At 42.1% G+C, this 13,533-nt stretch overlaps 1 pseudogene; it reads left to right on the forward strand.

Moving 5' to 3' along the window:
- LOC141491365 (ceramide synthase pseudogene) lies at window positions 1-795 on the forward strand (annotated as a pseudogene).
- Window positions 796-13,533: the final 12,738 nt, after the last annotated feature.

The raw sequence follows: 13,533 nt of genomic DNA on the forward strand, positions 1-13,533 counted from the left end.
ATGATGCTGTCTCCGATGGTGGCTGGGGGGGTTGTGTTCCAGGGACTCTTCCAAGAACACGCTCCAGAGGCTGCCCCAGCTGCGCTGGGAGGAGGCCGACGCAGTCACGCGGTCATTGTCTCAGCCAGGCTAGTGTCCTCAGTCCAAGCTATCGTGGCCTCCACAGCTGGCTACATTGTCTCTACCTCCTGCAAACATATCATTGATGACCAGCATTGGCTATCCTCAGCAGTGCCCTACTTCATCTGTGACATCTACGCCATGTTCCCGCGTCACTGGCACAAGGATGAGGGAGGGGCTGGCCCCCCAGGAGGCACTTGGGCTGTGGCCCGAGGCTACCTGCACAAGGAATTCCTGTCATGGTGCTGGTCTGTGTTCCACTATCAGTGGTGTGGCGCCAAGGCAAGGGGGACTTCTTTCTGGGTTGCATGCTGATGGCAGACGTCAGCACACCCTTTGTCTGCCTAGGCGGGATCCTCATCCGGTACAAGCAGCAACACACCCTGCTGCACAAAGTGAATGGTCCCTTGATGCGGCTGAGCTTCCTGTGCTGTCGAGTGCTGCTCTTCCCCCTACCTGTACTGGGCCTACGGGCAGCATGCAGGCCTGCCCTTGCTCTCCGTACCCCTCAATATACCAGCCCATGCCAACCTGGGGGCCGCCCTGCTGCTTGCTCCACAGCTCTACTGGTTTTTCCTCATCTGCCGGGGAGCATGTTGCCTCTTTAGGCCTCAGGGACCCACCCCTCCAGTCCCCCGTCAGCCCCCGGGACTTGACGATGGGCCCCGGGACTGAGGAGAGGGAGAGAGGTTGGGGCACCCATTCCTCCAGGAATTGGGCTCTGGGACTGATGGGTAGGGATGGGAACTAGGGTCCTCTCCAGTGGTCCTAAACCTGGAGGATAGGAATGGAGAAGTGGGAGGGGGGGAGTTTCTCCCTATATGATGGTAAAAGGGATGGAAGAGGGACCAGGCTTGTAAGAAACAGCTACCTCTCTTGTCCTCAGGGTGCCTGGGACTGAGGGACAGAGGGTTTGGAGTGGCCAACGATCTCCTTTGTGTAGGAACTAAGAAAGTAAGAAAGTGGAAATTAGGAGGCACCCTCCTGCATATATAACCCCAGGGATACCCTTTTTTCCCAACTGTAATCTGCAGGGGGCCTAAAGGAGGGAAATTAAAAAGGAAGGTGCCTTATTCCACAGTAATTTAGGATAGGATGGACTAGGGGGGAGACTAACAGGGATTATATTGGATCAAGAAGTAAATAATCTAGAGAAGGGCCCTCTCCTTTATGAAGGACATGACTATTTCCCTTCCCCATGTGCTGTAGTCTAGGGGAAGGCAGCTCCTAACCTCATGCATTCCCTCTGGGTGGGAGAGGTACCTCAAACCTCTTTGTGTCTCACCAGGGTATAGGCTGGCTACCCCTTAGAGCTAGCTAGCTCCTCTCCTACAGAGGCAGCCCAGCATCTTTCCAGACCCTTAGGATTTTTATTTATTTCCCCAGGTTTGTATTAGTTTCTTATGGGGAGGCAGACACTGACAGGCCACACACCACCACCTGGCCCAGCCTCTTCATTGCTGAGTGCCCCACTTGGGGGAAACTGGGGGAAGGGCTCTTGCGCTCATTCCTTCAGGCTATATAATTTGGCCTTCTTGCCCTCTCCCACCTGTCCCTGGTGCTACAGACCTCTTGAGGCTTCCTCCAGATCCAGGAGCAGGGGGAACCTTGGGAGGTGCTATATAAAGACCACTAATAAAGATGAGAGAAGCGTGGAAAAAAAAAGAACAAAGACACTAAGGGTATCCATTGGGTAGGAAAGATCTCCAGTGTAAGCTGGGAGTCTTGAAAAGAAGCAAGGAAGTTAGGGCGTAGAGGTAAGAAGAGAGGATATGCCACAGGATGGTCAGCTTAGAGATGGAGGACAAGAGTGCTGTGGTTGAGAAATAGCATTAAAGCTGGAGAAACTGGATTGTGGTATGTGAATGGGAATAAAGTGTTAAAAAATGGACTGTTAGGAAGCTTATGACTTCAGTATTTTGTATCACCTTTAGGTAATAGGGAATTTATTGAATAAATTGGGTGGGTTGGCATGGTCAGATCTCTATCTCAAGAAAATCACTGAGTGGAGAATGGATGAAAGTGAGGAGATACTTGAGATAGAGAGATCAGATTATTAGAATAATCCTGCTTTGAAGTGATGGGAGCCTAGATCAGGGAGGTGGTTGTACTTATGCAGATAAGATGCAATGAAGGTAGAGAGACAAGATTTGACAACAGAGGGCATTTATGTTGTGAGTCAAAATGAGGAATTGAGGAAGACTTTGAGGTCATTAATTAAAAAATTAATTTAGGGGCAGCAAGGTGGTGCAGTGGATAGAGCACTGGCCTTGGAGTCAGGAGTACCTGAGTTCAAATCCAGCCTCAGACACTTAATAATTACCTAGCTGTGTGGCCTTGGGCAAGCCACTTAACCCCATTGCCTTGCAAAAACCTAAAAACCTAAAAACAAAAACAAAAAATTAATTTAAAAAAACTCAAGTCCTATCTAGCTCTAATAATTTATGAATCTAAAAGTAATAAGATTCGTCTCTTGACTCAGAGTACCTGGGTTCAAATCTGGTCTCAGACACTTAATAATTACCTAGCTGTGTGGCCTTGGGCAAGCCACTTAACCCCATTTACCTTACCAAAAAACCTAAAAAAAAAAAATTGGGGTCTTAAAAACTGGGAGCATCTTATACAGTGGTTGTAGATTTTTCTTTAACTTGCATTTCACATTTTTTCATGCTTATTGTCTTTGTGCTCATTGTTTCACATTTGTTACCTGTATATTAGACTACATTTTGCCACGTTCTGTTCAGAAATGGCTCAGAAAAGATTTTTGTCTAGTACTGAATTCAAGTTCAAAATGATCCCATTTGCAAAAGTGAATGGAAATCATGCTGCTGAATGTCAGTTTGGTTCTCTTGCAAAGGAGAAAACAATCCAAGACTGGCTACAATGGAAAGAAGAAACCCAACTGAAAATGCCCCAGCAGAAGAAGGCCATGAGAGGCAAGGCAGCTAAATGGCCTGATTTCAAGAGCAAATTGAAGAGATGGATTGAAAAGCAAAGGGCCTTTGGAATTCCTGTGTCCACAAAGAAGGTGCAGCAGGAGGCTAGAAGAATTGCTGATGGAAAAAAGAGACTGATTTCAAAGGAGGACAAAATGGGTGCTTCAGTTTTATAAAATGGAATGGACTAGGCATGTGTCCACGCACCAGACTTGCCCAAAAGATGCCTGAAAGCTATGAGCAGAAGGTCCTTGAATTTCATAATGAATAAAACTTTAGTTCAATAACTATGCAATACATTTTTTTCAAATTTTGGGTTCCAAAATTAAGGTGCATCTTATACATGGGGAAATATTATGATCTTCTTTGAGAATGAAGGACAAGGCAACTTCTGGCCAAGATGGCAGAGAGAAGACAGGCACAATTCTAAAGTCTCCTGATCTTTCCCCCATCTATCACATGAAACAAACCTCTTAAAAGAAATCTGAACCACAAAACCCAGAAAGAAAAACCAAGAGAAAGAACATCTACCTTGGGATTTGTCTCCGGCCTCAGCATTGGCCAAATTCAGTCCAGTGAGTCTGGGCTCAGAGGGAGGATCAGCCACGGATCAACCAGATTAACAGCTGAATTGGAGCCTTGGAGCCAGGAGTCTGAGGGCCTGAGAACCGGACCTGCTGGATCAGTGGTGGGGTTAGACGGCAGGGGCTTGAGTCAACTAGGGAGCAGAGGCACTGGTGTTGGACTGTCCCTCCCCCTGCCCCCAGCTTGCCAACAGGGCTGTGGGGAGAGTCCTGGTGCAGGAGAGGTGCAGACACCATCCCTGGGCTCCTCTGGTCTGAGGTCAGAGTCCACGCCTCCATTACAGCTCAGACCTCTTCCCTAAACAAGCAATTGCAGACTGCTTCTGCCTCAGGCCCAGGTGTGTGAGAAGAACCAGACCAACTGAGGAATGACCTCAGGCCAGGGTAAAGGGCACCATTGAGTGAAGGCAAAAGAATTCAATAGCTCCAACTCCTCCCTTCAAGCAAAGGGAGAAGGCCTCAGCCAAGGTCACAGACACTCCAGAGAAAGCAACCAACACCTCCTACCGGCCAGCCAGAGGCACTGCACTCAATGAGTAAAGCCTTTAGTGATCCCAAGCCCCTGTGAACTAGCCCCTCCCCAACTCAAGGTCTTAGCAAAAAGAAGAAGGGTCAGTGGAAAGGTGGATCCATAGAAAAATTCTTGGAAGGGAAAGGCCCTAACTCAGAAAGACCTAGAACCTCTGAGGAGAATACAATCTGGTCTTCAGCACAGAAAGACTTCCTTGAAGAAATAAGGAAGGAGCTTAAAAATTTGGGAGAGACAATTAATACCTTGCAACAAGAAAACAAAACCTTAGAAAGTACAATTGGACAAATACAAAAGGAGAATAAATCTCTCAGATCCTCAATTGGACAAATACAAAATGAGAATAAATCTCTCAGATCCTCAATTGGACAAATACAAAATGAGAATAAATCTCTCACATCATCAATTGGACAAATACAAAATGAGAATAATTCTCTCAGATCCTAAATTGGGCAAATGCAAAAAGAAAATAATTCTCTCAAAACCTCAATTGGTCAAATGGAAAGCTCTTTCAAAAGTAGAACTGACCAATTGGAAAAGGAGTTGCAAAAGGTTAATGAAGAAAACTCCTCCCCCCCAAGAAAGAATGGAGTCTACAGAAACTAATGACTCCATGAGACAGCAAGAGTCAGTTAAACAAAATCAAAAAATAGAAAAAGTAGAAGAAAATGTAAAATACCTCATCAACAAAACCACTGACCTCGAGAATAGATCAAGGAGGGGCAACCTGAAAATTATAGGACTTCCTGAAAACATTGAAGAGAAAAAAAAGCCTGGACTTAATATTACAGGATCTAATGATGGAAAACTGCCCTGATATAATGGAATCGGAGGGCAAAGTAGTTATTGAAAGAGTACATCAATCCCCACCAGAAAAAGATCCTAAAATGAAAACACCAAGAAATGTTGTGGCCAAATTCCAGAACTATCAGATAAAAGAGAAAATCCTGCAAGCAACCAGAAAGAAACAATTTAAATATCAAGGAGCCACAGTAAGGATCACGAAGGACCTGGCTGCAGCAACATTAAGGGATCAAAGGGCCTGGAATGAGATATTTCGAAGAGCAAGGGAGCTTGAAATGCAGCCAAGAATCTACTTTCCCGTAAAGCTGAGCCTTCTTTTCCAGGGAAAAAGATGGACATTTAATGAAATAGAAGAATTCCCAAAATTTCTGATGAAAAGACCAGAGCTAAACAGAAAATTTGGACATCAAGCAGGAGGTTCAAGAGACACATGAAAAGGTTAAAAAAAAAAAAGAGAGGGGGCAGTAAAAGGAAAAAAAATGCTATCCAGTAAGTTGAAACTAGCTATATCCCAGCATGGGGGAAAAGATTCTCATAAATTTTGAGAATTGTAACTCTAACAGAGAGAATACACCTAGCCAGAAATGATGGATATTCATGACCTATCCATGAAACTGCTATCTAAAGAGATGCAACTGGCTTTAACCCCACTTGGGAGAAAGACTCTAATAATTCTCAGGAATTTTGACTCTAATTGATAGAATATACTGAACTAGAAGGGACAGACACTCAGAATTTTCTATGACTTAGACAGAATGACTTAAAAAACACTACCTCCTTAAAAAGGGGGACAGGAAAGAGATGAGAGGAGGGAGGGGATTGAATGGGGGTAAATCTCATTACACTAAGAGGTACAAAAAACCTATGGTAATAGAGGAGAAGAAGGGAGCAGATGAGAAAGACCTGAATCTTCTTCTCATCAGACTTGGCTTAAAGTCATCCTACACATACTCAGTTAATTTATAAAACATCTAACCTTTCAAGTATTAAGGGGGGAAAAGGGGAGGGGGGGACAGAGAAAGGGAAGGGGAGTGGGGGAAAAAAGAGGAAATAACAAAAAGAAGGGAAGGGAAAAGGGAAAAAGGGGAAAGGGAAAGAAAGGGGAGGGTGTGATATAGGAGGGCAAACACACTGAAGGGGGTGGTATTCAGAAACAAAATACTAGGGAATATGGATAAGGGGGGAAGGAGGGGGAAATACAAACAGAGGGAAGATAGTACCGAGGGCAATAAAGAATTAGTAATCATAACTTTGAATGTGAATGGGATGAATTCTCCCTTAAAACATAAGCAAATAGCAGAGTGGATTAAAAACCAGAATCCTACAATATGCTGCTTACAAGAAACTCATTTGAAGCAGAGAGATACATATAGAGTAAAGGTTAGAGCAAAATATATTTTGCTTCAGCTGAAGTAAAAAAAGCAGGGGTAGCAATCCTTATCTCAGACAAAGCAGCAGCAAAAATAGATAGTGGTAAAAGAGATAAGGAAGGAAACTTTATCCTCCTAAAAGGTGCCATAGACAATAAAGTCATTTCAATACTGAATATATATGCACCCAGTGGGACAGCACCCAAATTCTTAGAGGAGAAGCTGAAAGAACTACAGGAAAATATAGACGGCAAAACTCTGCTAGTGGGAGACCTCAACCTCCCACTCTCAGATCTAGATAAATCGAATCATAAAATAAACAAGAAAGAAGTTAAGGAGGTAAATAGAAAAATTCGATATGGTGGACTTATGGAGGAAACTGAATGGGAATAGAAAGGAATATACCTTTTTCTCTGCAGTACATGGGACTTATACAAAAATTGACCATGTACTAGGACATAAAAACCTAATGATCAAATGCAAAAAGGCAGAAATAGTGAATATATCTTTCTCAGATCACAATGCAATAAAAGTCATATGCAATATTTGGCCAAGGAGATAGAGACCCAGAACAAATTGGAAACTGAGAATGAAGGACGGGGTGGCTAGGTGGCACAGTGGATAGAGCACCGGCCCTGGAGTCAGGAGTACCTGAGTTCAAATCTGGCCTCAGATACTTAATAATTACCTAATTGTGTGGCCTTGGGCAAGTCACTTAACCCATTGCCTTGCAAAAAAACCTAAAAATAAATAAAAAGAATAAAAGAAATGTTTAAAACCATATGTAATGAGGAAAAATAAAATGCTATGAGAACGAAGGACAAAAAAATCACCCTCCTCATCATTTTTTCAAGTCCCATTAAAATCCTGTATGACCCTGAGCAAGTCACTTTACCCTGTTTGTCTCAGTTCCCTAATCTGTAAAATGAGTTGAAGGAAATGGCAGTATTTTGACCCAAATGGGGTCATGAAGAGTTAGATGTGATTGAAAAACAACCCCATTAATAAAATCCAACCTACTATGAGAAACCTTTACCCCATTCTTTTAAGTAATGTCTTCCCTCTGTTATTATTTCCAATTTATCCTGTTTATATCTTATTTGTACATAGTTATTATCCCCCCCACTAGAATAGGAGTCCTTGAGGACAGAGACTGCCTTTTGTCTTTTTTTTTTGTATTCCAGGGGCATAGCATAATTTCTCACATATATATATAGCAGGCATTTAGATTTTGGTTGTTTGTTCTCAGAGAGGTCCAAAAAGGCATCATTATGTTGTTGTCACTGATCCAACCAATATAAGCTCAGAAGGCTTTACCTGTGGTCAGACACAAATAGTTCTTTTTGGAGTAGATTCTCTAAATTTATGCATCCTGAGTTTCTATTGAGCTACTGCAATTCTTCTTTGCTCCTAGAACACAGCATCTTCTTTGGTGCAGGCATACTCTGCTGAGTGGTCCTTTGCCGGTGTCTCCTATGTCACACAATCTATTCCGGAAAGAGTAGATGTTTAACAAGTTGGATGATTTATTCGATTTTCCAGTAGGATTGAGTAGGACTGTTAAACTATTATCTGACAAGCCATACCTAACTAACTCTAGATGGGGGGCTCTGATGAGAAACTCTAAGTCTCAATAGTAACATATGTCTCAATTTTCCCATCTTTGGCTTCTTCGGGTCACCACTCCATTTTGCTAGCTCAATGAAGGCTCTGCATGTGAATTTCTAGTGTGTTGGACCAAGTGGACATTCTGATGCTGGTGAAGACATGTCTACTATACATTGACCCACCAACATCAAGCAAGATTTCTCCCTGAAGTACTTTGTGGAAATGTCTTTGACTTGATTCTGTTGAGATGTGCTCACCTTGAGTTTAGGTACTAGGGTGGAGTATCTTTTTCTGTTCTTAGGTGGGATGAGGAGGTTTTTTTTTTTTGGCTGATCTATCCAATTGCTGCCATCATATGAAAGATTTGTATCTTGTGTTTTACAAATAGCACCACCAAAATATTTTCGTAAATGCTTCTACAAAATAGCAAAAGACACCTAGAAGCTTCAATGGTGTCTGTTCTCATATAGTTTAATATTTCTTGATCTCTATAGTTCTGATTTAAAAAGGAAAGTAGGTTCAGAAATATTTATTTCTGTCTCCCCACAGGGCTTGTCCTTTTTAAATAGACCAAAGGGAAAAGGTTTTGTCTGTAAGATCTATTCAAATGGACATCTCAAAAGATGGCTTTTAAATTGTGTATTAGATTAGATTAGATTAAGTTGTGTATTAGATAGTCATCCTTGAAAGACAGGATTGGTTGATCAATGACAAAGGTATAACATGCTATTCTTTAGGATGGAATTTATATTTCTTAAGCAATATATTTCTATTTCTTTTTTTTTTCAAGGTAATAGGGTTAAGTGGCTTGCCCAAGGCCACACAGGCTAGGTAATTTTTAAGTGTCTGAGGTAGGATTCGAACCCAGGTCCTCCTGACTCCAGGGCCAGTGCACAGGGCATTGTGCCACCTAATCACCCCAAGCAATGTATTTCTAATCAGAATTTTGGCTCTTAAACTTTAACTAAAGGTTATAAAATGCAGTCTGCCATGTAAGGTCTGTCTCCTAAAAATGTTGACTTCATCTGTATCAGTATCACAATGTTAGTACCTTATCAACAGACTTTAAGATAAGAGACATCCTGGATGAGCAGAGAGAAAATCCTATTGTTGTTTGTAAACATTTACTCTTCAGCTTAAGTGGAATTCTTGTCAATAGGAATTTTCAATTAATATTATAAGATTTGGGAGGATTATATTTGTAAAATCATGTCATCTATGTGAAATCTCATTGGCTAGCTGCCAAAAGTTTTACTGCTTTTGTCTAACTTGCATAAAAATTCCCCAAAATTTTGGGAAAAGGTTGGCATTTGTAAGGATGCCTTGCACCCATGGGTTTTGGTAAGATCCTAGAGAATTAAACTTCATTTATAAAACTAACTTTGTTGTTTTATTTTTAGAAAGCAAAATTATGGTTAACAATTGGCTATGACATTCTGGAAATATTATGGAATGTTATAAAGAATACTGGGTTGGGGGCATCTAAGTGGTGCAGTGGATAGAGCACCGGCCCTGGAGTCAGGAGGACCTGAATTCAAATGTTGTCTCAGACACTTAATGCTTACTTAACTGTGTAACTTTGAGCAAGTCACTTAACCCCATTGACTTGAAAAAAAAACAACAAAAGTGGATTTGCAGTTGGATAGTTGAGGGTTCAAACCTTGTTTCTACCATTTAATAAATGTGAAACTAAACCCACTGACCCTAAGTTTCCTTAGCTCTAAAAAGAATATTATATTTATTGTTGTATATACAAGTCATAGACTTTCCTGGTCCCCCTTAATTCTAATGCCTTCCTCTTACTGATTATGCCCAATTTCTTTTATATAACTTGTGTGCATGCTATCTCCACCAGAAAGCTGAGAGCTTTTTGAGGATAGCCAGGGCCCAGCACAGTGTCTATCATATAGCAAATGTTTAGTAAATGTTTATTGGCTGATTTATACTGTATTATGTAATAACCCATATTAATTTGTAATCTATTCTTTTCTCCTTTTGTCAGATCCCCCCACTTATCAGTTGGGCTTATGAGGTAGGACATGAAGGGGTGATTCAGTAATGTGATCACACCCAGTCCCCAAGGTATCTGCACTTTAACCAGCCCCTCCCAAGTGGGACCCTGGTTTCTGTTTACCAGGGGCGGGATGTCTGGGTGGGCCATACATGTCCTGTAAAATCATTTGGCCTGGCACTGTTCAAGCAACTGGAGGTAGGACTTAAAATTCAATAAATCTAGGAATTTTTAGGGGTGAATTAATTTGGCAAAATATATCAGACTAATGTTTAAGTTTCAGTTTTGGCAGAAAAAAGGTTCCCTACTCCTGATTTACCCCATAAATGAAGGACCAGCTTGAACTAGTCCCTTCCTAGTGTTATCTATAAATGAAAGAAATCTGCTGAAGTGAGAGAAAAATTGAACACTTTATTCACGAATCCTGCAGGATATGGGTACCTCACCTAGCATGAGGCACAAGGTGGGGTAATTACATCAGGTAATATGTAGTCTCTAGAAACTCTTTCCTCTCTCAGAATTTGAGTTACAATGTAAGAAGTCCTCCCATCCCATGACGTGTCTCTAATATGATCCCCCATCATAGGACCCATGATATGCTGATGAACCCCGATTGTCACAGTGGGTGTGTGGGATAATATTCAATTACCTAATTGAGCAAACTCAGTTGTATTAGGTCAAGATCTCTAGGTCACTCTTGACCAGTTGAGAACTGGATTCTTCTCATCTTCGGTTTGTCATTTTGTCATCTCTGGAATGGGATTAGGAAAACTCTCCCAGTTTTGTGACTGACTGGGGCCATTCCCCCTTTGTAAAGGATTTCATAGGGAGCCTCCACCCTGCAAAGACCAACAACACACTACTTTCCTGACACTGGGGATAACTCTCCATCCTCATCAAAGTTTGGGGTGAGGATCTCCAAGGATGAGGTCGAATGGGGTAAACTTTATTGAGATGGTTTTTGTTTTTCTAGCCAAGAGGCCTAGAGGCCACTAGTTCTTACAAACTAGTATTCCTTAATTATCAGAGAGGGGTATAATCAACCACATCACCTGAGGATTATGCCCATGTCCCAACAAAGAAATAAAAGGGGACAGCTGAGGGAACTCTTGACCCATCTCAGTGATGATGATGATATTTGTCCCTCATTCTCCAAGAAAACCATGACAACAAGGAGGTAATGCTATGACAAGCATATGAACTGGATTTGAGTGAAAGTGGCTGTACTAAGTAGCCAGTCTCACTTTCTCCTCCAGAGTCCAGGATGACTGGACATGGTCCTGGATGTGAGGCAATCAAGGTGAAGTAACTTGCCTGTGGTTCCACCATAAGTGTCAAGAGTTGAGGCTGGATTTGACCTCACACTTGTTTGTTGGTTTATATTCAGTTTCCTAGGAAGGCAGCTAACCACCTAACAGTGACTTGTGGGATAAGGGCATCTACCTACAAGTGACACAGTGGAGGCAGGAAGATTTGAATTCAAATTCAACCTTAGACCTTTGACTTACAGGCTGTGTGACCTTGCATCCAGTCATCCTGATCCATCTTGGTCACTGGACCCAGATGATTCTGGAGGAGAAAGTAAAGCTGGTGATTTAGAATAGCCCCTCCCCCCCAAATCCAATTCATGTGCTTGTCATGGCATCACCTTCCTGATGTTATGGTCCTCTTATAAACAAAGGGCAAGTAACAAAACAAAATAACAAACATTATTGATGCAGAGAAACTTGAGTAGGGGGTGAGGAGATCAGTTTTAGACAAACTTTGTTAATCTTTTGTTTGCATTGTAAAGGGAATCTTCCTTCCCTTATCTTCTAATTTGGGCCACACCTGAGGGCCTGACCTTCAACTTGGATTGCATTGCTTTTCCGAGCAGTCAGGAAGCATATACATCCTGGAAGACCACCCAAAAGGGACCCCCTCCCCAAAAGGCAAAATCTCCAATGAGGGACTTGGGTTACTCCCAGGTCACCACCCCCTCCCCTGGACTCTGAGAGAGAACTTTAGGGAAGGAGGAAAGGAGCTCCCTCTCTTTGACCTTGCAGTCTCCTGTGGAACCCTGGCCAAAATTTAATCTGCAATCTATGTGGTCTTCTCTTAAAACTCTTTCTAACTTTTCTATCCCTTTCTTAATATGCTGTAACTTCCTTTAATAACTTTCTATTTTCTTTCCAAAACCTGCATTCCCGAGTTTGAGTCATGATTCCATGTGGGGCAGAACTGAACCCAAGAAACAAATCAGCGACTACATTATGATCCTCATTTTATAGATGAGGAAACTGAGGCAGGCAGGGGTTATCTTGACTTATGTGTCCAGGATCACATGGTTAGTAAAGGACTGAGGTCACATTTGACCCCAGGTCTTCCTGTCTCCACACCCAGGGCTTTTATCAGTAACCTAGGTACCCAAATCATTCACAATCAAATTCTGAGAATCCTTTTTAAGCAGAGAATTCTCTCCCTCTGATTTCTGTGTCACAAACTCTTGAGGCACTAGGAGCCTAGGTTGAGCCTATCCCTTTCCTTTTCCATCACTCCTTCCTCTCCAGACTGGTAGGCTCAGCCCAACTACCCTGAAGGAAAATGAGTAATAGAAGGAAGAACAGATGCCAGTCAACAATCAAAAAGCATTCATTAAACTCATTATGTACTAAGTTGTAACCCTGGGCAAATCACTTAACCATGTTGGTCTCAGTTTCTTCATCTGTAAAATGATCTGGATGAGGAAATGGCAAACCACTCCATCTTTGCCAAGAAAACCCTAAATGGGGGTCATAGAGAGTCAGACCTGACTGGAAACAAAATGTACTATCGGCTGAGGATATAAACTGAGGCAAAAGTCAGTCCTTGCTCTCAAGAATATTAGTCTGAAAGGAGAGAAGACAAGTATATAATTAAGTAGCTGTGTAATACCCAGGCAGAGGAATCCTTAGAGCTAGGGAGACATCCTGCCTGAAGCCTGAGGAAAGAAAGGGGTGGAGGAGGGGAGAACTCAGTCTAATACCTAAGTGGAAAATGGAGACTCAGGTGAGGTGGGACAGGTAGTGGGTGGTTCCCAGAACCTGAAGTAGCCCTTTGTTTGTAGGGTGGGGCTCTGGAACTTTTTGTAAAGAACAGCAGTAATAAATAGCCCAGGGCTTTCTGGCTCTTGGAGGCCCTGAACATTGTTTATGAGGATAATAGGCTAGGGCAAAAAGCCAGACTTTCCAGCCACCCTCCTTCAAAAAAAAAAAAATGAGGGTGGGGGAGGAGGAAAGAGAATAGTGAAATTCTAGAACTAAGCAGTAAGTCTTTCCAAACTAATCTTGTTTTGATTTGTTTTTTTTTTTTACTAGTAACTAAACTAGAAGGGGATGGGGCAGAAAGGGGAGAGAAGACTTGCTAGGGATCTATTTTACCTCTCTTGATTTTATTTTAATGAGGATGTGAGGAATAAGGGGGTGTTTGGGTTCTATAGGATTGTGAAAGGAGAATTATTAGTTTACATTACACAGATTGCCTGTATTGTTGCCTATGAGCAGGTATGTGAGTTAAGACAATAAATAGATTTAGCTTCAATCTAATCAAAACC

This window comes from Macrotis lagotis, chromosome 1 (genome assembly GCF_037893015.1).
Source record: "Macrotis lagotis isolate mMagLag1 chromosome 1, bilby.v1.9.chrom.fasta, whole genome shotgun sequence".
NCBI lineage: Eukaryota > Metazoa > Chordata > Mammalia > Peramelemorphia > Peramelidae > Macrotis > Macrotis lagotis.